Genomic DNA, 24498 nt, shown 5'->3' on the forward strand with positions numbered 1-24498 from the left:
CACAATCACCATGTATGTAGAGCAAACGCGCCTTCTTCTGACGAGCGAGAGGCGTGGGGGAGGGGGAGGGAAGGGAGGCGACGTTTAGCTGCGGCACGCAGTGCCTTTTATATCAGAGGCTCCGGCAACAGTCACCAACGCCGCACGCATTTTGAGCGAACGCGGGCAAAACGCGGATGGCGTCGACAACAGTTCTGCGTGTTGCCGATGCTGCTGCATGTCCAAGTTTATACAGCTGATAAAGCTAATATCATTACTCCGTGTAGCTCTCTACAAGTTTGCTATCGCAATTGATGCTTCACCTTTCAGGTGAAACTGCGACAACTTTTTTTCTGTCACATTTTGACGAGCCTTTCATGGTACCGGGTCATTTGACTTCATTTTTCCAACTACGAGTTTGAAATCCGCAGTAAACCTCCGCGATCGCCTCCTCTCGGCATCCAGCAGCGACACGCGAAAGTACGCTGCGCGCGACAATTCGCTGTTGAGCCCGATCAGAATCAGCGCACGGAACGCGATTGCTTCTTGGTTGGATGTCTTTTTTTTTTAATATTGGCTGTCAAGTTGTGGGTGCGGCCCTTACACGGGTGCGATCCTTACACGGATTTACACGGTAAGAATCTTCCTTCGTGTAATTGTCTTCTCCTTCGCTATCACTAATACTGCTTCACCTTCCCGGCCAAACTGCACTCTTTTTTATTTTTTTAGTACCTTGAGTCCGAGTATAAGCGCTGCTGCGCATCACTTCTAGACTTGTATTTATTCTGATTTTGAGTGAATCCGTCTTGGCATCATTTCGGTTGCCGAGTGAATTCTATATACAAGGTGTTTCAGCGAACAGTTTTCAAAATTTTAAAAGGCGACCTATGGCACATAGTACAATTCTAGTTCATGAGCTCGTCTAATCGAAGAGGTGGGCATTACTTGCAAAAAATTGAAATGCATAATCGACTAATGAACAAAATTAACCAATTAAGTTTTAGCTAATTGCCTTATGGCCCATGTTGCAATTTACAAATTCTAGCCGTGGAGTGCGGATCCACTTTGAACTAAATCTCAGGCTGACACCAGTGTCGAGATATTAATTCTCTAACTTTGCGGAGAAATACATTGGCGTGCCAGTCACTTTCTCAACAAAACGTCGTTTTATGCATCAAAGCACAAAAGTATGAAAAGAACAAATTATCGGATTTTACGTGCCAAAACTACGATCTGATTATGAGGCAAGCCGTAGTGGAGGACTCTGGAATAATTTAGACCACCTGGGGTGCTTTAACGTGCACCTAAATCTAAGTATATGGGTGTTATAGCATTTCTCCCAATCAAAATGCAGCCGCCGTGGCCGTGATTTGATCCCGCGACCTCATGCTTAGCTGTCCAACACCACAGCCGCTAAACAACCATGGTGGGTAAGCGCAAAAGTAACTGGAACGCCAATGCATTTCTCCGCAATGTTCGGGAATTATTATCTCGAAACTGGTGCCATCCTGAGAATTAGTTACTAGTGCATTCGCCTGGCGAATTCCGCGGCTAGAATTTGTAAATTGCAACACGGGCCATAAGTTAATGTTAAAAACCTAATTGGTGATTTTTAATTAGTCGATTATGCATTTCAATTTTTGTGCAAGTAATGTCCACTTCTCTGTAGACCAGCTCATGAACTAGAATTGTGCTATCTGCCACAGGGAACCTTAAAATTTTTTTTGAAAGTGTTTGCTGAAACATCCCGTATTTATGGCCTCTGCATGCAAGAGACGATGTTTCCATTCCTAATGCGTAAATGTTGTAAATAATTAGAAGAGCTTTTTATTTATTTTGTAGCCAGTCATTAGCATTGCATACTGGAAAGAGAATCCATATCGAGACACACATCACTCACGTGCTTTTCACACGCCGTTGATAGAAGACTCTGCCGAAGGGGTCATGGAAGTGTGCAGGTTTTTTTTCAGGGTCAAAAAAGCACGCAAAGAATTTCAGTTGAAGCGAACATACATCAACATATTCATTCTCTAGGTATAGGCTATCCATTTAGTTGGCTACCTCCTTATCTTTAAAAAAGATAATAAACTTTGTCCTTTGTATATATTTAAATATATTGTGTTTGTGCGTGGTGTTCTCAGTAGAAATTTTTAAAAAATGTTCATGAGAGAAAACGCGGATGAGGTAGCCGCCGCTGGTGCTTCTAATGCGCTTTTCGTCCTATTGTCAGGATTTGCCGAAATAAATCGCAAGTATAATTTGAAAGTCGTGCACGTCCACACCAACAATGGTGCCGTAAGCTTTTAGCCACAACAAAAGTAAAAATGTGGAGGCAACGCAAAAGAGTCCTCAAGTATTTGGGTATCAGAACTCCGGTAATGACAGTTTAGAGGCGGGGGGGGGGGGGGGAGGTAGGCTACAGATCTCCGGGGGGGGGGGGGGCTCGAGCCCCGGAGCCTCCCCCCCTCCCGTAGTCAGCGCCTATGCCACTAAATGTTTGTGCTCAATTATTCTATCATGTAACAACATGTCTAAGTTACATAATAGTGGCCACAGCTGAAAGGAACTTCATACACTAGTGCTCAATCTATGATGCAACCACCTGTCTACCCTACATAAAAATGGCCACAGCTAAAAGGAACTTTGCTATACTAGTGCTATATGTCATTCTGGCATTCCACAAAGATGAGTGTGCTGTAGGATCAAAAACCTATCCTGTTGTTGTTCTACTGGTTTCATTCTTTTTTGTAGAGTAGTGGAGTAATTTGCTAACTTACTGGTAGCAGTCAACATTCACCGTGTACCAACTTTCGTAAATATGTGCCAAAGCAATGTAAGGCGTATTGCATAACTGTCTTGTTAGCTCTGTGTTTGTGAATCTATGTAAGAAAATTTAACACGCGATGTACCCTTTCAGGCATTCTAAGACAGTGGCTATGGCAAAACAAAGAAACTTGCTCATATTAGGCTCGTTATCTGCCTGCTAAAGATGATGGTCATCATTTGCACACGACTTGCTGAGGGAGGGACAGTTGTAAAAATGAAATAGGCAAGTCGTAGCTGAAGTCATGTGCGCCCAAGATGAACTTGAGCTGTAGTAGGCAGATGATGTGCTCACAGAAGCAGGCTTTTTCATGTAGCCATAGCCACTAGCTTAGAATGCCTAAAGAGGTAACATGATACAAAGATACGCCTTCCAGTCTTTACGTGGTTGTGTAAAGTGCAAATGGCAAGAGGGTCGAGTATACCTTACAGTGACACATTGTTATAGAGAGTTAAGGCTGTTAGCTGATGTACGGCGCATCCTTACTGCTGGCAATGAGTTCCGAAAGTAACGCGGGGCTTTGCAGAGAAAGAAAAAGCAGTGAAACATTAAGACACAACAGGTGTTCTGCGAGACAAACAAGCATTTAAAACGTTGTGTTAGGGTAAATTATTAAATTCATTTTATCTGTGGTCGCTGTCATTTAAGGCAGATAAGTTATTGCATCAAAAGACAATAAAGTGACAAAATATTGCTGGCACTATTCACTGTTTTGATTGTAAATGGGCTCCTAGCCTTGAAGATAGTGACGTTCTATTAAGGCACAAAAATGAAGAAATATGTTTTCATTGTCAAGGCGTGTCATTTCAGGAACTGTAGAACGTGCTTAAGTCAGCCCCAGTGGAGAGTGAACATGTATTTGTCATTGGCGGTTCAGCACCTTTACATCAGAATATTTAGACAGGGTTTTTTGAGTGTTCTATTGCTGCCACTGTGTGACTTCATAGCTGATGATAAGCACTTGTGTCTTCCTTTTTGTTCTTCCACATTTGGTAGTCCGGCTTTTTCGTACGATATATTCTTATGAACCTTCTCAGCTTTCTCTTATTCATAGGTCTTCCTGCAGTGAAGACCGTGTTGAATTATCCGCGTTCTTTGTACAAAATAGAAGAGGACGAGCTTCGGGGCAGGGAGCGCGAGAGCGCTTTCGAACAAACCGGCAGCCATCTTTGACATTATGGGCTCAGGCAGACCCTTTAAACGCCTATCTGAGTCCTAAGTCTTTGTCGGTTCTTCCATGTGCCATACATTCTAAATGTGGTGCCGAAGAACCCGGGAGGCGACATCTGTGGGGTACCGTCAAGGGACTTCGCTGGTGGCTACCCACTGGAACAACCACCGGGAACCACGGAGGTAGACAGATCAGCTGACCGCCATGGATAAGCTCAAGTTGAAGAGGACCACGCGAAGGGCCCAGAACACCAAGATCATTCAAGAGGCAACTGCCCTGCTAGAAAACGGTCCCGCGACAGCGCAACAGATTGACTATTTACGAGCGGCTCAAGAACAATAACGATGAACTGAAGAAGATCAATGGTGAGCTAGAATGCCACGTAAGTGACGAAAGTGGAAGGGGAACCGAGGGGCTCGATTTTGTTAATCATAACCACATAACGCCAACAGACAATGAAGCCAAGGAAAACATCGGGGAAATTAAGTGTGGTTAAAATCGGGAATGCAGAAAATAATGAAGAAAAAGTAAATGAAAATGGACGAAAAGATAACTTGTCGCAGGCAGGAGCCGAACCCGCAACCTCAGCATAACATGTGCGTTGCACTACCAATTGTGCTACGGTGATGGCCATCAATTCGTCCACTAACTTGGGTATTTATGTTTACTAGATGCAGCCCTAGGTATGTTAGCCAGCGCCACTCAGAGCCATCGGCGTGACGCTATCAGACTAAAAGGATGCTCCACCACAAGAGTACCTTTTGGAGCAACATGCAGCCCATTTCTGCTGACGGCAACCATTATTCACCACTTAAGAAGAGCGCCACCAAGTATGTCCTCGATCGCCAAGACCTTGGGCGAGTCGTTTTACGTCGACGATTTTATGACAGGAGCTGATACGGACGACAGAGCTGCCCAGTTTTGTAGAGAGGCGCAACAGCTCATGCTCTCGGCAGGAATGAATCTTCGCAAATGGACGACAAACTCTAGTGAGCTTATGAGCACGTTGGAACTCGAGCACTGCTCAACCAGCCAAGCGATGGTTGGCAACCCCAGCAATTCCGGACATCGCCTTTAGTTCACAGCTTTTACACCACGTGGCGTACGGACCTTTAAGATTCGAAATTCGCGCGATGACGCACGAAGTGTACTGGACGATAACAGAATACACGTTTTAACAATAAAAAAAAAAAAGGGCCCGCGCCAACAGCTTTCACCGTCCAGCATGGACGAGCGCGAATCAGGAATGGCAGATCTGATAAACGCCGAGCGTATAAGACGAGCGGCCAGCTAGTCTATTGTGAATCAGTAGTTTTGCTGCCATTGATAGTCGTTTGGAGGCTCAGCCCCACTTCGAGAAAGCGGTTGCAGAATCTTGAAAGAGCGGCATCCCCCCTCCGTCCATCTTTTCCTCGTCCAACTTTTTGTCCGATCGAATCAGAAAAGCAAAAATGCCCTTTTATCGCTTCATTTCTCGAAAGCTGATTCTAAAATAATAATGTAAGCTTGCTACATGGTCGCGATGGGCGCATGTTTCAGGATATGCAGTCGCATGATTGACATCCTTAATCTCGGTTGGCCTCAGTTTACGACTCCATTTGCTCATTTGCGTGCAGGTGCCTGATCGAGTTAAGTTCACTGCCACGGAATTTCTGTTTTTCGAAGGCGAAAGCCTTAGGTGCATGGCTATATTTTCGGTGCCATTGGCAGTGACCTTGGCGAAACCGAGCCATAACGAAAATAGCCGACACCGCAAAGAGTAAAATCAGGTCAACAAATGCTCGGATTGACGTCAGTTTTCTCAGGAGGTTCCTGTGAACAAAATAAATTAGTGGCTTTGTAAAGAAAAGTTGCTACTTTTCAGCCGAACACCTTTTCTAAGCTCTTGGTAAGCGACGGGTGTAAATGCAGAAAATCATCTGTAACTGGTCAGTGTTCGAAGACCTGTTTCACTGCACAGTGGCATAGCCAGAAATTTTGTTCGGAGAGGGGGGAGCTCACGTTGCAGCGCGGCCTCCTCCGAATCAAATACATCAATAGTAACTGCATTGCCATTGCCAATGTCATTGTATATTAGAGGCTGCAAAGAAACTACTGATGCTACCCACGTCAAGTAAAATATGTATTTTTTCATAAAACAATATATTCGTACGTCCCAAAATTGTGGCAGAAATAACTGATATCAATGCTTCCGCGTTTTTTTTTGTCTATTTAATTAGTAAAGAAATATCACACGAACTTTAGAACATCAGAACATCATAGAATCATTCCAAACCAGCAAATCAGTGCATACAACTGGTGCGAAAAACGTAAAGGCTATGAAAAGAACAAGTTGAGCACAAATATTTTGATAAATCTTTGTCATTAAAGAACCTTCTTTACTTTTTTGTACAGTCGCGAGCAGAAGTTTGGTGACAATGGCATCAGCAAAAAATTTAAATATTCAAGTGCAGCTGCACGGCCCCGAATTAGCTTAATACGTTGTATTGGTCCATCACGCGCACGTAGGCTTGCGCTCTTGATTTCAGCCGGAATGGCCAGGCTGCGAAGGAAAAAAAATAAAATCGTGGCAGCAGAGAGGCTCGGCCTTTCTGTACCGACGTGGGAGCGGCCCGCTACGTGCTGACGCGCGTTCCAGGGGACCGTAATAAAGCTTTATCATACCATCATACCATACCTTTGGTCCACAAACTTTGGCTCGTGACTGTACATATGCAACGGCCAGGGGAAAACCTCAATGGCGCTGTCCTTCGTTGCAATAGATTGCGAATGAGCAGTTGTTACCGGTCGTGTATTGTAATTATACCGATAATATAGTCGCAACAGTGAGTACATATAAGAAGCAGGAGTTCTGCAAGATGTACATTAGAAATGCGAAAATAGAATGGAATATACAAGTGCGAAGATACAAATTGATAAGGGCACAAAAGTGTCACTGGTAACAAAATGCACTGTTTGGATACACAAAGCCTCGCAACAAGATGTTTAAATATATAAGTATCGAATAAATCCAAGTATTTAAGCAAACGTCACTGTATGTAATGTGTCAAACAAGACAAATAGACATGTTGCGCAGTCACACATAGTAGTAGCTTTACGCATAGAAAGACAGACGATCCAGGCAAGTACAAAACTATGATCGCAGAAATCGTGATATGTTCCAGAAGGACCGCCTGTTGGGCTGGTTGGTCTAACCTAGTTTCTTTCAGTTTGGCAGAGCAGTTTGGTTCTCCTAGAAGCTGACAAGGAAGGTGGATTTGTTGTGATGCCGAAAGGCATGTTCAATGAAAAAGCCTAAGCGGCAGTGGACAAGAACTTTGTGGCTGTTTAAAAAAGTGCAGTGAGGGTTAAGACTAAGTTCATCAAATTTTGTAGGGACTTGAATTGAATGATCTTGCTAGTGCTATTAGAAATAGTAAGGGGAACAGTCTGAAGGTTTTGTTTTCTGCTAAAACACATAAGGTAGATGTCCCTTTCAGAACCATTGTGAGCGAAAGGGGGGGGGGGGGGGGCTTGGCAACAGAATGTTAGTCAGTTTTTACTGAAGAGCCTTAAGTGACTCACGGTTGTTCCTTTCCGCGTGAGTAAATCTGAAGAAGTCACTAAATATGTGAAACACAACGAGAGTACAGATTGTGGCTTGTCTGTCGAAGTTGAGGCCTTGTTTTATTCAGTACCTCAAGATAAGCTTTAGTTGCTGTTAGGAAGTGCATTGAACAGAGTGGCGAATGCGATTTCCGAAACTCCGCGTGTTTGTCGGTTCATAATTTAAATCTTTTAGAATTTTATCTTAGTGTAACATTCATTGTGTTTAACGAGCAGCCTTTTCTGCAACGTAGAGGAGTGTGTATTAGGTCTTGCGTGGCTCCGATTCTATGCGACATATTTTTAGCTGATATTGACAGCGCGCTTGATTTGGCTTTTAATGGGGGGAAGGTATTCAAAGTATTTCGGTACGTCGATGACTTTTTAATTCTTTTAAAGAAAGAGGACGGTTTCACTGCCCCTTGGAGTATTTTTGATGTTTTTATTCAAGCTGGGCAGGGTTTGAGTTTCACTCATGAATTGCTTGGAACTGAGGGTTTACAATTCCTGGATCTCAGGCTAAAATTTAGTGTAGGCCATGTTTGCTGAGAGTACCTCCCACGGATTAAGAAGTGTCCCCTGCCTTTTTAATCTGCCCACTCTAAAATAGTAAAAAGGGGCATCGCATTACAATGTCTGGATGCTGCGCTCCGTAAGTCATGCCCGCATTCAATGCAGCATAGCTTTGACAATCAGATTAGCAGCGGGATTCCCTGAGTTGCTTGTTGTTGCGGTGGCCGAGTCTTGATCCTGCAGATGGTAAAGAGCAGAGCTGGAGCGGAAAGGGCTGAGACCCAGCGATGGATGGCGAGACCCGTAGCCATGCCTTATATGCATCAGGTCTCGCACAAACTGAAGAAGGTTGCGAACAGGCATCGTATTCCGGTGGTCTTCACGGCTCCTAATAAGCTATCCAGGCTCTGCCCTGAATTTGCGGGGACAGGAAAGGAGGTTGCCAAATAAGCCACGATAGCCGCTTCGTGGGGTGTGCGACAGGAGTGGCATACTCCGTCCCCTTGTGCGGGAAGGTGTACATCGGCCAAACCCAACAGTGCATAAACGACCGGCTCAGGGAGCATGCGCTAAAAGTTAAGAAAAAAGAGGACAAGTATGCACATTTAGTTGCCCACATCATTACGTGTGGTTGCGAGCACGATTTTATGAGACCACTATCTTAGGCAAATCTGCAAGCTACAAGGCTCGAGTGGCTCTAGAAGAATTCTACACCCACAAGAACTCAGATATTTGTATAAGCGAAGCGTCAATTCTTTTGCACAGTGCTGAACTGAACTATTTGAACTCTGTTGCCTGAGGGAGATGGTACTGTTAACTTTTTGTAGCGTTAGCTACACTGGCCTAGCCAAGCCCGTTTCGCGCGGCACATCAAGAGCCGTGCTGCGCATGCGCAAGGATCAGTGATGTCACACGGCTTGCGCACCGGAGCCACCGGAGCCGGCACCTCTCGCACACTCCGCCGCCGCCGCGCGCGACTCACCGCCGCCGGTCTGCGCATTCCAGAGGAGTGACGTCGTAGCCGTGGTAGACGCACTGGCGCCGGCGCGCGCTCGCTGTGCAGTCGCTGTCTGACACCGCGCTGGAGCCGCTGCGCTTCTGACTGGCGTTTGCCAGTGTGGTATAGCCATGGAGAAGGAGAGCGCAAATGCTGCTCAACAGCGCAGAAGAACGGAGAAGCTTGACTCATCGGATCCCGAAGTAGTTGCCTGGCAATTAGCGGTTGAGCGTAGGAGGAATGAATACATGTGCCAGATAATACGTATACCGCGTGTGTGTCATTGGAGCAGCAGTAAGCATGACAATCAAGCTAATCCTTGACAATCTAGACAACCAGGAAAGCTAGGAATAATCAGCTGAACCTTTGCTAACGCTACGTATATCCTGGCATAGCCGAGCTAAGCCACTGCAACTTTTTTTAGATTTCTTTTTATCACCTCGCATGGGAAAGGGGCGTGACACTGGTGTACGTGGTTCACCTTAGAAATCGGAGGGTTTGTTGACTGAAATAAACGGTTGGTAGTAGCGCTCGTCCGCGTCTGTCGTGTCTTCGTGTGTGTTGTGCGTACTTTTTGCGCTATGTCTGAATGTAACTCGTGATATGTACTTGGGCCATGCGGTGGTAGCGACAGCACCATATGTGTAGTTAATAGAGGAATAATGCAAAATCAGTACGAAAATGTGTAATTTAACTGCCTGCAGAGCGGCGACAAATTTTCTGCACCCAAAATTAAGGAAAGGTATTGCTTCGGCTCAAAAAAGAAGTAAAAGCGGGTAGCTAAAAAGGAAAGAAAAAACCAAACGAAAGCCACAGATGATGCGGCAAGTTAAGGTACCCAATATGCGAGTGTGTTTGTTGGGAAACGCCGCGAGGGCCGGTCTTTCAATAAACAAGGTCGGTAAAAAGTTGTTAATGATGTCCTCGTAATTTTCGTTTTCACACGATAACTTTGATCATGATGCTACCTGTTTGAATAATCAGCGATAATTTCTGCGGTTTTAGAAACTAATGAACAGTCATACGTTTTCATAATTACGCGTTTATGGACCTGAAGGATAAGAACATTTACTTGCATTGATTTTTGCCGCTTCGCTATCTAAAGGACAAACTTCACTCGGCGGGGAAGTTTAGTGAAGCGGTCAATGACTTCGGACACGTTGATGCCGACGTCTCTGTGGACGTCGGCCTCCTTGTCGAGCCAGACCTCGTCGTCCGCAAAAAAGAAGCGCCTCAAAAATAGGCCGTTAACTTTCTTCTGTTTTCTCTTATTTACTTTGCCTGCCTAACCACGTGTTCTTCAGACATTGTAGAGCGCAAGTAGTTTTTCTAATCTCATGTTAAAAATATACTATCTGCGGTTGAAGTGGTCACTGGAAGGGTGGCTAGAATCTGAAGCCGTTTCTACACATTTACATAGAACCTGCAGTCGCAATGAGAGAGGGCATCTATTCCGGTGCAAAAACCTAAAAGTACTCCTTCGATGTCATTGGCATCCTTGTTTAGGTACCTTGCACAAACAGTAAACTGTTGGATACCGGCAATATCCGTCGTTTCATCAGCAAATATGGAGAAGCGGCCTGCACCATTTACTTTTGCATCTAGGCTTTCTTTGATAATTTCACCATAAATTTCTATAATTTCGTTTTGTACACCTGGACTCAATGCGAGGTATTACTGGGGCAACATCCAAATGGTTCTTCAGATATGTATCTCCACAATCAGCTCGCAAATGAAGAAGCGCTCTGAAAATACCAATATTTTCAGAGGGGATTTGCTTAAATCCATAGGACCACTGTCCCTATGGCCACGGAGAGCCAGACCTTGTCGTCCGCAAAAAAAAACCGCCTGAAAAATAGGCCGTTGACTTTCTTCTGTTTTCTCTTATTTTACTTCTTTGCCTACCCTGGTCCAGCAGATTGATCACATCAGGCGCCCTTCCTGAAAATGTTTGGAGAAAATTATCAGCTGCCAGCTGGCAGTCACGGTCATATTTAGTATTTGTGTGTGTGGAAGATTGCGAGCGTGGGCTTCCATTTCTGAAACGGCTTGGACACGAGGGTTCCAGTGCGCGCATGTTAGCTCAAGTTTATAAGAACATTAAACCCATAAATTTCCAGAGTTGAAAATCTAAAGCACGCCTTTGGAAATGTCAGTGCACCTTTCGCGTCATAAGTTTATGGGAACTTTATACCCATAAAGTTTAGGAATTGAATTCCATGCGCTCCGTAGAGTCCCCGGCCTCTGCGAGATGCCGCAGGGCGCCCGCTCGCTATCGAAAAACCCTTGAAAGTTTGTGCTCGGATGGGGCTCCTTGCGTTATGTGAGTCCAGGTGCCAAGGGCGCTGCGACAAAATCCAGCCCGAGTTCGCAATGTGCGTGCCGAAATGTCTTTTAGAGCGGGAAAAAGACACTGTAGACAAAATCCAGAAAGATTCCCGGCGCCGGTGGTTGTTTCGGTCGGCGGTGCTTGCCAGCACGAAATAATTTCGGGGGGGGGGGGGGGGGGGGTCTGAAGTCCCATCAATGCTACTACTGCTATTACTACACCTACTGCTACTAGTATTGCATTATTACTCAATGATTATTATAGAGGAAGTACAACAACAATGAACGCTTCACATGAGATCCAACGCAGTGTTTTAGCATAAGTGATGCGAATTTTCCATTGCGATTATAGAAAAGTTTTCATTTGTTAAATTTGTCGATTTTATGCAGATTGACAATGGAATCAACATTCTCTGGCTTACTTATCGTGATTATTTTTTTTCATTTACCATAAACCACATCTCCACTATTAAATCACTTAAGCAAACTTTAGTGGACTCTGGGCTTGGGCTCCCGTGTACTGGTGAGGGATAGTGCCCCTGTATACGCGGGGCCTCTCTTTTCCTCGCGCCACCGGCACCGCCGTTGGCCGAGCATCGTCACGCCGTGACAAGTGATATAAGTCGTTCTACTCGGCACAGAGCAGAGAACATGGCGGAAACGCCGGTATACCACTTGCTTCACTCTTGTGCCATCCGTATCGGCAAAGGCGCGTTCCCACCACGGCGCCAGGAAGCACATCTGGCCGCTTAGGCCGGAACAGCGGTCTCACTCCTATCGCGTGCACTCGAGCAGTATACACGCTTGCCCTCGTCCCCGCGCAACAACTATCTGCAGCAACTCTGAGCATGACGGGATGCCGCGCACCGGGGCTGCGCAAATCGCAATGAAAGCAGATGAAAGTGGGAAAGCTGTTTACTCTGCCGTTAGTTGCCCACATCATTACGTGTGGTTGCGAGGCACGATTTGTCGTCACGAGTTGTCGTCTGCAGTAGTTATTAATGCGAAAGCATTACATGAGCCATGAGGCAGAAAAGCCGGCGTCGTTCACAACGAGTGGTATGAAAAGTCAATGTGACATCATCAGCGTCTTGAATGAAATCAGTAGTAATATAGAAGATAGTAAATGGTATTACAACGTCAATTAGTAGTAATTATGGGTAGTTATTGTGAATTAAGGTGAATTACAGTGAAGTGAATTAAAGTTACAACAAGTTAAAGGAGGTGACTTAAGGTGGAGTCAAGTGAATTAAGGTGAAGTAAACTAAATTACAATGAATTAAATTTGGTTAAGGTGGATTAAGGTGGATCACCATATTACTCGTAGCTACTGGCGATGAGTTCTGAATGGTTGTGGTCTGGTGATTAATGAACGCAGAGAAAAGAAAGTGAAGGAAGGATCGCAAACAGGTTGTAATACTTAAAAAGTATTTATTGGTAATGACTAAGAGAAGTCATAATGCTTTCGCATTCAAATCACGTAAGGATACTTAAGGTACAATTTTTTTGCGCATGGGCCGCCACAGGGTATCGCTTTAAACCCCACCGCGCCTCTACCCACCATATAACTCTTTGCAGTAAACCTTCTCTGTGATAGCGTTCATGATCCAACGTTAAAACCCGCCATGTTTGGCTACGTCATAGTGCACAGCTATCGCTTTAATATCAACAATCTTTTTAATCTTGGCGCGAACGTCCGTCAATCCAATTATCCTCGCGTTGCAACGGCAACCTCCGCCAATTCCGAGTTGCACCCCACCGCCCGTATATTTCGGCCGGCAGCATGCTGCACGTCAATGCTTGAAGGGGTCTGCTGCGTCGGCGCGAAGCTCCCCTCGCTAGAAACCGGCGTAGTTTCTGCGCGCGCTAGGAGTGCATGTTTATTTCCCCTTAAACACTACGATTAGCAACATCTAGGTTTAAAAATTTAATTAAACTATAGGCTTTTACGTGCCAAAACCACGATCTGATTATGAGGCACGCCGTAGTTAGGGACTCCGGAATAATTTGGACCACCTGGGGTTCTTTACCGTGCACCTAAATCTAAGTACACGGGTGTTTTCACATTTCGCCCCCATCGAAATGGCCGCCGTGGCCGGGATTCGATCCCGCGACCTCGTGCTCAGCAACCCAACACCATAGCCACTCAGAAACCACGGCGGGTCGGAACAGATAGGAAATTGAAATGAATCACATGCATCAAAGTTTGCATTGCGAGTATTATCAAGTACAGTTTAAGTTTTTTTCTTGCAATTTATGATTATGACAGTCTTTGTGATGACTTCAATTTCCTGTTTTACGTTTAGGCTACTGACACTGCACAAACTATATTTTTTGTCATAATACGGAATACAGGCACCAGAGTGCGGCTCATAAACACATCGGTATAATGAGGTGTAATTTGTGGATACATTTCTCGCTATGGGTAATATAGGAGCTCCTTTCTCGCAAATATGTGTCTTGGGTCGAGCGCTCATGCTGAAAGTGGACTGATTGTCCGCGCTTTCCGTGGAGCTACAGAAGTGACTGTGAAAGCCTTTCGCTGTTTAAAGATGTATAAGCCTTTCGATGCCAGGCGCCTGAATTATACACAAAGAACGCGCTCGTCCGGAACCAGAAAAGTCGCAAGCATTATGCCAAGGTCGGGATTACCCTTCTACGGGTTAGTCGCGTCCTTGACAAAAAAGAAAAACCGGGGAGTGACAAGTCATTTTTAACGACGGGCGGTCGTTCTTATCGTGATCACACATGACGACTTGCGCCAACGTACCGCGCTTTGTCGGGAAGCTGTGATAGTTCATTCTTTAGAAAGGGTATTTATTTTTCCGCAACGTAACTTGCGTCATCGGGGCAGATTTAAAAATATAAAGGTCACGAGTCAGGCAGTGGTACCTAGGTGAAATGAACACCCGAGAAAGATGGACTTGTAGCGGCTTTCTTTTGGAAGCGCTGATAACGTTGCAGTTTAAACCACAATAGAACTTCGTACACAGTATTTTTACCAACAGTTTAACAGAAGGCTACTCAGTCGTGATATTATTAAAGTTGTAATTTTAGCAGAGACACTCTCCCATGACTTCAACATATATACAATAAGGGCTCTGTAATTTCCACCGTGACTTAACCTCGGTACGTTGGCGTACTTCATGTAATAATTCCAGTCAGCCTACTCACATATACCGCATTACTAATCACATCTACCATGGCCTCGGTTACATCCAAGAAGCAATTGCCTACCTCTTCTCATTGCTAAAGATTCGGTAGGCGTAAGACAGGCCAAAATTCGAATATGAATGCCCTGTATGGAATTAGCATGGAACCTTCAGTGATATAGAACGTATGCGTTACACTCGAGTCTGTCCAGAAACGGGCAAGTAACATTAATTTACTCTGATTATTCATTTATCATCAGTGTTAATAACAAAAGCATGCTGAGCTTCTATCGCTAGGTTTGCGTCGTGAAGTCACCTGACCTTGCACAAGTTCTACAATTCTACGCTCTAATATTCCATCATCAAGAGCTCGGCGCTTTTTATCACGTATAAGCTAAAAAGCAGCCTGGCCTTCAGAAACGTATAGTCAGCGTCCAAAGCTTTCGCACGCCTGAAGCTGAAAAAATATTATATTCTACGCCTGAGGCACGCATCGTGGCATTCGGATTTACAGCGTATCCTGGTCTAGAGTAAACAAAGTTTGCATACTTTTACTGGCTGTGGGCGTAGCTGCGTTGAAAAATGAACTTATTCGCAGAATCTCGGCCGCCGTAAACTTTTGACGGTGACTGTGCCATTGAACACCTGTATTTTCTTTATTCTGCACACATATTTTATGAATGACCTTCCAGCCAATGTCATGCAATGCTTACACCTGGTTAATTTTCAGGACAGCCATCTCAGACATGTTGTATTAAATATAAGAACTGAACTACTTTGTAGTACGTCATTATTATCACCAATGAGGTGTAATAAATTTGTAAACAAAAAAGGATAATAACATTGCCTATGAAATTTTACTCAAATCTCAGGAATACTTCAAAATTTCGCTGTTCGTCTTGTGTACCTCCCTATGCTTTCTAGGAAACTGAAAGGGCGAAAATCAAGTGTGAAATGACATGTCCTGTGGCACCATGGCAGAAAGAAAGGTTTGGCTTAGTAGGACCATGTGAAAGGTTCAGCTGCCATTGTGCTACTCACACACAAGGAACGACACTTTTGTATTTTATTTATAGGCAGTAGACAAAAGGATAAATGATGCTCAGTGCACGCTGGCGTGATCCTGACAAAACGACCGTACCCGATAGAGTCATAAAACGATTATAATAAAGGAAACATTTCTGAAACACCGTTACGGTCTTTTCTCATGTTTCTTCAATTATTCAAACATGTTAAATTTAGGCGTAGGAGAATATTCGCACATAATTACTAAGGAAATTGACCCAGTAATCATAGCCATGGTGCTGTGACCTGACTTCAGGCAATATAGTTAGTCCAAGAACAGAACAGCAGACACTTGCTCTATGGCAACTTCGGTAATTGTAGCCGAGAACAGTGTCTTCTTGCACAACTTTGTGGGCATAATCAAAAGGGTGTGGTCCTGTGATTGGAGTCGTTTCTCTATTTTTGCACGACGGGCTACATTAACACGTCCCCAGAGTCTTTCGCATAATTTCCAATACTCCTCTGCGTAAGTTGTGGTAAAAGGGTAAAAGGATATGATGACTTTTAGTATTTCTGGAATTTTGTGAAGGTATATGGGAATGGTTCAAATGATAGGACACGTGCGCCTGCATATTGAAGGTAGAATGTTATGTTTCGAGGTACTGTTTTTACTAAGCAAACACGCTTGTGCAATAATTCGGATATCCTTCATTTGCACTGAAGGTCAGTATACGCAAAAATTCTGCTTAGATATAATGCAATACACTCAGTCAAATAGCTTCAACTGTATTCCTTTGTAAAAATACTACGTCTGGGGCTGCAGCCAACTTTTCTACTTCTGTGTCCTTTTAATTGCACACACTAGATGCCTATTTATTTTTGTGGCACGTTCCAAGCCGCACAAGAGTTGCACAAAACACGCCTTTCCCAAGACGTAGCTGAAAAGGCAAAATATTTCTTAGTAATGTCTTCATAATATTCACCTTAGGAAAGAATGTACTTTCAAAACACGTTACCTGCGTTTATTTTCCAAAGTACAATATACCTAAGTGCAAAAACTTTTTGGAAACACGTTCGCATGTTCTCGAAACCAGCCAGATATTTTTAGGAAGACTTTGGTACAGTAGAAAGAAACTAAACAAGAACCGTAACCAAGGGCGCGATCTTGTACGCGTTACAAAATGGTACGGAGGCGTTCGTCCATCGAGCCGCACACGATTGGTCAATTTGAACGTCGCGGTTGAAATTGACCAATCGTGTGCGGCTCGATGGAAGCGGAACGCCTCCGTTCCATTTTGGAACGCGTACAAGATCGCGCCCCTTATGTCCTGCATTTCGGAATATGCCATCGGGTGGAAAACTGCCAACTAAGCAGCGACAAAGTGATAAGAAGAAGCGCGGCACAGCTGGCTTCGAACCTGCGAATTCACGATCCTGGTTATCAGTGATCTTGATCTGTGGTCGCTCAACAATCTCGGCTACCGCTTCGAAGCGCTGCTGTTGGCGAAAACTAGGTTTATATATATACCACAATAAATTCCGCGACCTTGTTATGAAAACTGCGATTTTGGAACGACTTCTTGCCATTTCAAGAGCTGCTGCTGCAACTAGCTGAAAGCTGATTCTTGAAGTAATTGAAGTTGTAAATCATTGAAGTTGATAAATCCCCAGGAATACGTCAGTCAATGCAATAGGTTCATCGCAAATTGCTTTTTACTGGCCAAAAAAGCCTCCAAAATTTTGGCTTTTCAATAGACTCCCATAATTGAAACTTCGCCCGCAATTTGGAACGAGTTTTCTGCCGTATGTAATGGTACCACTTGCATGTTATTCGGGCTAAGCGCCAAGAGCCTATTTTCCATGGGAATATTTTAAAACATGGCTTCTATGACTAGTTATTTGAAAAAAAAACGACTGCTCTCCCGTAGAAAACGCGTATGTTTTCAGAGGCCGGCCGCTAGAGGCGCTGTTCGGCGATGTCCCAAATTCCTGGTAATGTATAACAAATTTACACGCCTTTAATTTCAAATCTTTTTCTTTTAGGCTCATGGTAACTACTGTATGCTACATACTGGGGCCGATTCACAAAACGTTCTCACGCTAAAACTGTTTGCAGAAGCAGGTGTCAGCCAATCGTGGTGCAGCACTTACGATCGAAAAGCTTTGTGAATTCGGCCCCTGGTGCTTTGTTACTTGTTTTAGATCTTGTTTGGTTTGGGTATCACTTATAATCTTACCTTGAAAAAAAGTTTTAATGCGTGTATACATGCTCCCCGCTATAATCCTCCTCGAGCGAATATGGGACTGTGTGATAAATAAATGAAAGGCTGTTCCAGTGACTGAATCGTCCTGGTTCTGTTTTCAAGAAGGCTTAAATGTGCGTGCGATGAGGCGAAATTTAGTCACGGTGTTACGCAGGCTAATAACCAAAGTGGGCCATGCAGCAATAAAACATACCTACCGCCGCAAATATACAGCAGGCTTCAAGCGTTGAGTTGTACGAACAATGCTGAAAATGTGTTGCTATAATAAAGTTTTACCGCATGGCCTGCATATTGGTTCTTGGTTCACTAAAGTCATGTTATTCTATTGATGGTCTAGTCGTATGCACGCCGTCATATGCAACAGTGTCGCCTTGCGTCACCCTTGAATCACCTGTTAACAATAAGATTGTCGAACTTAGTGTGTCCCTAGTGGTTTTTCCACATTCCTTTGGTGCGAGATATCTTTTTGTAGTTGGATTCATGATCTGTCTCGTTAGCGAATTTATTGTAAGGATAAGACCATGCCGCGTGCAGTTGGGCCTTTTCTCTGTGCTCTATTATGTCTGACTAGCGGCATTTTCAAGCTTAGTACATTAAATAAAATAAGCAAAACAATGCAGCACTTACACCATAGAACCTTCATTTGAAGAGCACAAATTTTTCATGTGCCAAGAAAATGACAACGTAAGGGTGTGTAAATGGTGTCATGCAACCCAAAAAGCGTTTAGCATTTAAACGAGAGTGCAGCAATCAGCTGCTCAATATCGTATTTGACCGTTTTTTTTCCCCGAATCTCTACACAACGCCGCACACACGTCGCACTGCGGGAGAAGACGAATACTGTCGAAAATGTTAACTTCCTATTGAGAATGCTTATTGTAACCAGAAAAAAAATTCTGACGACTTTTTTCTAGGGCAGCATGGGCTTGAAAGAAAGCAAGTGCTAAGATCCAAAGACAAAGAGTTGATAGACTATCACTATCCGCTTTCAAAAGCACAAAGCCAATTTGTCTTGTTTGTGGTAAGGTTGTAGCTGTTATTTGACCGACTAGGGGGGTGGGACAATTTTTTGGCGAGAAAACAAAGTAGTAGCCCTGGCATTGTCCGATAAATGACCATACCCTGACAGTCCATGTCTCGGCCGCACGAGAGTGGAGCCACGTGTGCAACTTTCAACAAAAAACGACTACAGCGCAAAAGCTTGTAATACTCGCCTTCGCGCACTACCATTAAATGTCGCACGTTTAATAAAAGGAAAAGAAAGATGAAGTAGCGCTGTACTTTTTGATCACCGCGGACGGGGACTACTTCAAGAACCCGAACGCAGATGCACTCTACCTACTGCCAAAATGTTTAGGTGTTTCCGTCGAACGAGACAGTGACGTTATGTTAATGTATTGAGACGCTGCCCAAAACAAACAGGAAGAAAACAAGAGACGGGAAAGAGCGCACACTATCTAATACCACCATTTTGGGCACTTGTACTTTGGATTCACTTTTAAACCTACGGCTTTGGCGAGAGAATATATCCATTTTTCCAACAAGGAATCGACCCACCACCCGAAATTCTCTTTCTGCGTGCTGATATGCGCCATCCAATAGAAAACCAGATTTACAACATGTCTATGCCACCGTATCCGCAGTGGCAGACACCAAGCTGCTTTTGTAAACGACACGCTGTGCCCCATTTGCTCGAAAAAAATTATCGGCACTCAGTCGCAAGAAGACAGAACTGCGCCTGTATTCGAAACTTGTATGTGTATTGCGCCTGGCTTGAGCGTAATAAGTAATAATATTAACTATAATAATATTAACAATAAGGTCAATTTCTCCCGACAGGCGAATCACTGATTGCGACAGAAATTTATTAGACAGCTGTGCAAACTAAGGTTAGTCGTTTTATCAGCTGCATAAACGGCTGTAAACATTCGCTTACTAACTAAATTAACCTGCACGTTGTCACGCGCGCACAATCACAAACGAGCACATCTCTCTCGATAAGCACGGACACTCGCTGTCAGAACGCTGGCGTGGGGGAGAGTGGCAGCAACAGCGAGCGAATTGTCCATCGTGCTACTTCTAGCTTCAACGCTAACTAATTGCGCCGAGAATACACCGCACACGAGGCATCAGGGGCACTTTAACGAAAAGCTATTCCAAACTGCTTCTATTCTATTTTTGCAATCAGGCCTCCATGATTGCCCAACTTCACTTGTCTTTCACGCAACGTAAAGGAAAAATATTAGCGTAGCTTGCACGGGAGGCTCAATGCTACAGAGAAAGCGTAGCTGATGGGCACCTAGCTTGGCATGGCTTTTGGACTAGCTAAGCACTACCAAGTCATTCCCAGCATTTTCCGAAATTTATTGATCATTATCGGATTATCGATTAGCTGCTGGTTGACTATCGATTGTCTATCGATGAGAGACTAAGCTTAAGTAGTCCCAACCATGCTTAGCTAGACTTAACCAGGCTCAGCTTCGCCAGTTCACAGAGGTATGTGTCATTGCGCTTGGACCCTTTCTGCACTACCGCCAGGATCGGCCCACAATTTCTGTCCGCAGGTTACGGACTAACGCTCGGCTTAAACAGCTCCGCTGTTAAAAAACCGCGAGAGCTACTCACTCTTATATGACGTGTGCACACTAATTATGCATGTGAGACCGAACAAACAGAAAATATTATTTTTCGATTCTATGCCTTTTTACCATCAGCCATCCGCAATTGGTCAAAAGTTTTCGGGCTGCGTCCACTTCGCCTGTCTGTCACCTGACGTCCAAAAACCGTGAAAAATCACTGCGTCAAGGTGGCTTGTACGCATTAAAGATGCATTATTACGCCGATCAAAACTTAATTTTCTTTTTAATAGCCGGACACTGCCCTGTTCCGACATCAATAGAAGGTGGGTACCCGCCGATCGCTCTGGCACTGGCTAGTCGGAGCTGCCGTGGAGAATGATTTATTTGTCTATATAAAAATTTTGCGTGACATTTATGGTTGTCGAGTCCTTTCAGCACGAAAACGACATCGCTATGTCAAATTTTCTTCACTGAAGATTCGTTTTAGCTGCATTGTTACGTTGCCGTTGCACGCCGACGTGATTTTATAGCAGACACCGAAAGCTAAGTAAGAAGAAGCAGGGCAAACGCAGACGCCGGCAACACACTGCTCATCAGGTTATCTACTTTCACTGCGCTAGCCGGCCCCACGTTACCCCCTCCACTTCTGCGTGCTCATCGCCCTTGGTCAGCCAATCAGGTAAGAAATATATGTTAAGTTAGGCAATGCTATTCCTTTTGAAAGCAAACAACATGCAGTGACCTCCTATAAAAGAGGAGGTTTCAATAGCCTTCTCAAACAACGCTGCGAGACCGCCCGATGCTTGCGTTGGCGGTTACGTAAATTGGACATCAGGTGATTAGAAGGAAAACAGATTGGAATAGTTTTACGTTATAGGGTCCCAGCCATCGGCCCGCCTAGACTTTGTACCCAGCGCAGATCGCTTTCTAGATCGGGGCCGCGCGGCCGCGCTCAGCCGCGCCATACGTAGCCGCCACGGGAGTAAAACGTCCCCCACTTTCCCTGCGGCCTTGTGCGCGATGGAAGACGGAGCGCTTTTTCCCCGCCTTCCTCCCTTGCGCACGCGAGACTGAGCAACCATTCTTTGCTCACCCTCTCACGCTTTCACTTTACCCATACCATACGGCGCGCAGCCACGATGTTATCGCACTTGGACATTATACGAAACATCACGTCGACGACGACGGCGGAAATGTACCTGGAGTGTCCATATATTTGCAATCGCAATAAAATTATGTGGATCCGACTCAGTTGCAAGCAGAGTAAGCGAAGCTTTCTCTGCTGTTTGCTTTGACTGACGATAGTACGCGGTGATCTTAACAGTGAATGTTTAATTTCTTCAGCATTTAGTGCAACGCGAGAGTGGTGAGTTGATGTTCTGCGTGCACCTGTTTGTCCGTGTAATACACACAATACACAGCGAGACGTGCTTGCTTGAGGCATTGTTGTGCGCCGTTTTTCATAACCTTCGAGATTCAGCCACCAGGCTTCTAAGATGAATCTGGCACGCTTCCACTCGCACCGGCAACATACGGCATCCGGCCGCGATGTTATCGCAGTCGGACTTCACACGTGTAATGACGAAGTTAGCACAAGCGTCGCTGTGGTCGCATGGCTGCTGAAGTGAGGAAGAGAAAGACGAACGGATCGGTGTCGCTGGTTTTGCCTCGCGCTGGCGTTTGGCTGGAACTGCTCGGGTGCTCTTTGAGCTGGACCTAACGCCAATAAACCCCATATCATTTGGTGGAAGTGCTGGGTATACTAACTATCCTACCACAACTCGCCCTGGAACTCCGCAGCCGCACTCTGCCCTCCGCTACCCCCACGACCATGCGAGACGACGCCGGTGAGCGACCCACTTCGTCAACTGTGCAAGTCACCTGTGGTGCCGTTCGTGAACGAGACCCGGCTGTGTTCAGTGGCACCGCTGATACCGACGTCGTCGACTGGCTTTCGTCGTACGAACGGGTGAGCAACAACAACAAATAGGACGATCGGACAAAGCTCACCAAGGTTATTTTTTATCTTGCGGGTGTCGCCCACCTCTGGTTCCGCAACCATGAAGCAACCATTGCGACATGGAATGACTTTAAGACTGCATTCGCGGAAGTAATTGGCCGTCCTGCGGTGCGAAAGCTTCGCGCTGAACAGCGCCTTCGCCACCGAGCGCAACAGCCGGGCGAGACTTTCACTAGTTACATCGAGGACGTCATAGATCTCTGCAACCGCGTGAGCCGAACGATGACTGAGGAAGATAAGATTAAAGAACTCCTCAAGGGCATTGAAGACGATGCTTTTCCGATGCTCATGGCCAAGAATCCTACCACCGTTGCAGCCGTAGTCACATATTGCCAAAGCTTCGATGAATTACGCCGGCAACGAGCGCTCGCCCGCCAAACTGTTCCTCAAGTGGCCTCCCTTTCCAGTTTGGTGACTGCTCACAGACAGGCTGATGACGGGTCTCTCCTGCCTCAGATCAAAGCCTTCATTCGTGAAGAGGTGGCCCGCCAGCTCTCGCTGCTCCCTCTCACCCAGGAGCCTGTCCAACCTTTGTCCTCGGCCGTGCAGCAGGCCATCCGCGAGCAGGTTGCAGAGGCCCTTCCACCAGTCCAACAGATTGCTGCACCAGCTCAGCTTGCTGCACCTTTGACGTACGCTGAAGTTGTGTCGCCTCCTAGACCAACGACACTCCCCTACTCGGCGCCGCCACTGCGCCCAGCGCTTCTCCCTGTCCCTCAAATGCCCCTCAGTTTCGGCCACAAGATCCCTGGCGCACGCGGGACAATCGGCCGATTGCTCTCGTGCGGTATGGGGACATGTGCGCGTTTGTCGCCGTCGCTGCGCGTCAGGACGTCGTCGTTGAGCCACGGTACCTGCATCTCACAGCATGCTGATTCGAACCCATCGCCGAACTTCTGGACCGGTCGTCAGAACATCAGCCCCCGTCGTTCACCATCACCGCGTCGCCGTTCGATATCGCCGATGCGTCGTCGCCCGCCTTCCAACGAGGGAAACTAAATGCTGCAGCTTCGGAGGCAAGAGCTGCACGCTTGTCGAAATGCCCAAGACCTCCGCTATCGCCGCAAACATTATAGAAATACAGGTTGAAGGAGCCGCTACATTCGCACTCATCGACACGGGCGCTGCGGTTTCCGTCATACGTGAGACTCTTTGCCGTAACATTAGGAAGGTCACCACATCACTTTCTGGCCTTGTACTTCGTGCTGCCACCACGGAGTCCATCGAACCTTCAGCCGCATGCACCGCTAGGATCGTTATTCAGGACGTAGTTTACACAATTGAGTTCCTTGTTCTGCCTTCCTGCTCCCATGATGTCATCCTGGGATGGGACTTTCTGTCGCGCCACCGTGCCGTCATTGACTGTGCCCGTGCCGAAGTTGCTCTGTCTGTCGTTAACACCACTCTGCCTGCCGCCTCTCGCGCCCCCTTAAAGATTATTGTCGCCGCCGATACTGATCTGCCACCAAGCACTTCAACACCAGTCGCTTTGTTGTGTCCATCGGCGCCGGACGCCTCGGTACTGTTCACGCCTTCATCTGTTTTTCTTCACCGCAAATCTCTACCGCTTCCATTCGCCGTTCTTGACGTAGCCGCTGGTACAACAATTGTGCTAGTGGACAACCCGTTCCAATACCCGCTGACTCTGCTTCGCGACGAGTGCCTCGGCTGTGTCGAACCTATTGACATGTCGGAGTGTTTGGACGTGCCTGGCTCTCTTCTGGCCTTTCGCTCGACACCATGACACCATTTCCGAAAGCTCCCGATTGGCTACCGAAGTCTTTGATCCATGCGTTGACGCCAACCTTCCCTCGAGCACCGCGGGCAACTCCTGTCTCTCCTAGATACTTTCCGTTCTTCGTTCGACTGTACGGAACACGCCTTGGGTCGTACGAACAGTGTTTCCCTCCACATCGACACCGGGTCCCACTCTCCCCTCAGACAACGCCCCTATCGCGTTTCAGCGGCGGAGCGTCGTATAATCAGCGACCAAGTGAATGACATGCTCGAGCGTGGTGTCGTTCAACCATCCCAGAGTCCGTGGTCTTCTCCAGTTGTGCTAGTGCGAAAAAAAGATGGTT

The sequence above is a fragment of the Dermacentor silvarum genome, unplaced genomic scaffold (assembly GCF_013339745.2).
Source record: "Dermacentor silvarum isolate Dsil-2018 unplaced genomic scaffold, BIME_Dsil_1.4 Seq330, whole genome shotgun sequence".
Lineage (NCBI taxonomy): Eukaryota > Metazoa > Arthropoda > Arachnida > Ixodida > Ixodidae > Dermacentor > Dermacentor silvarum.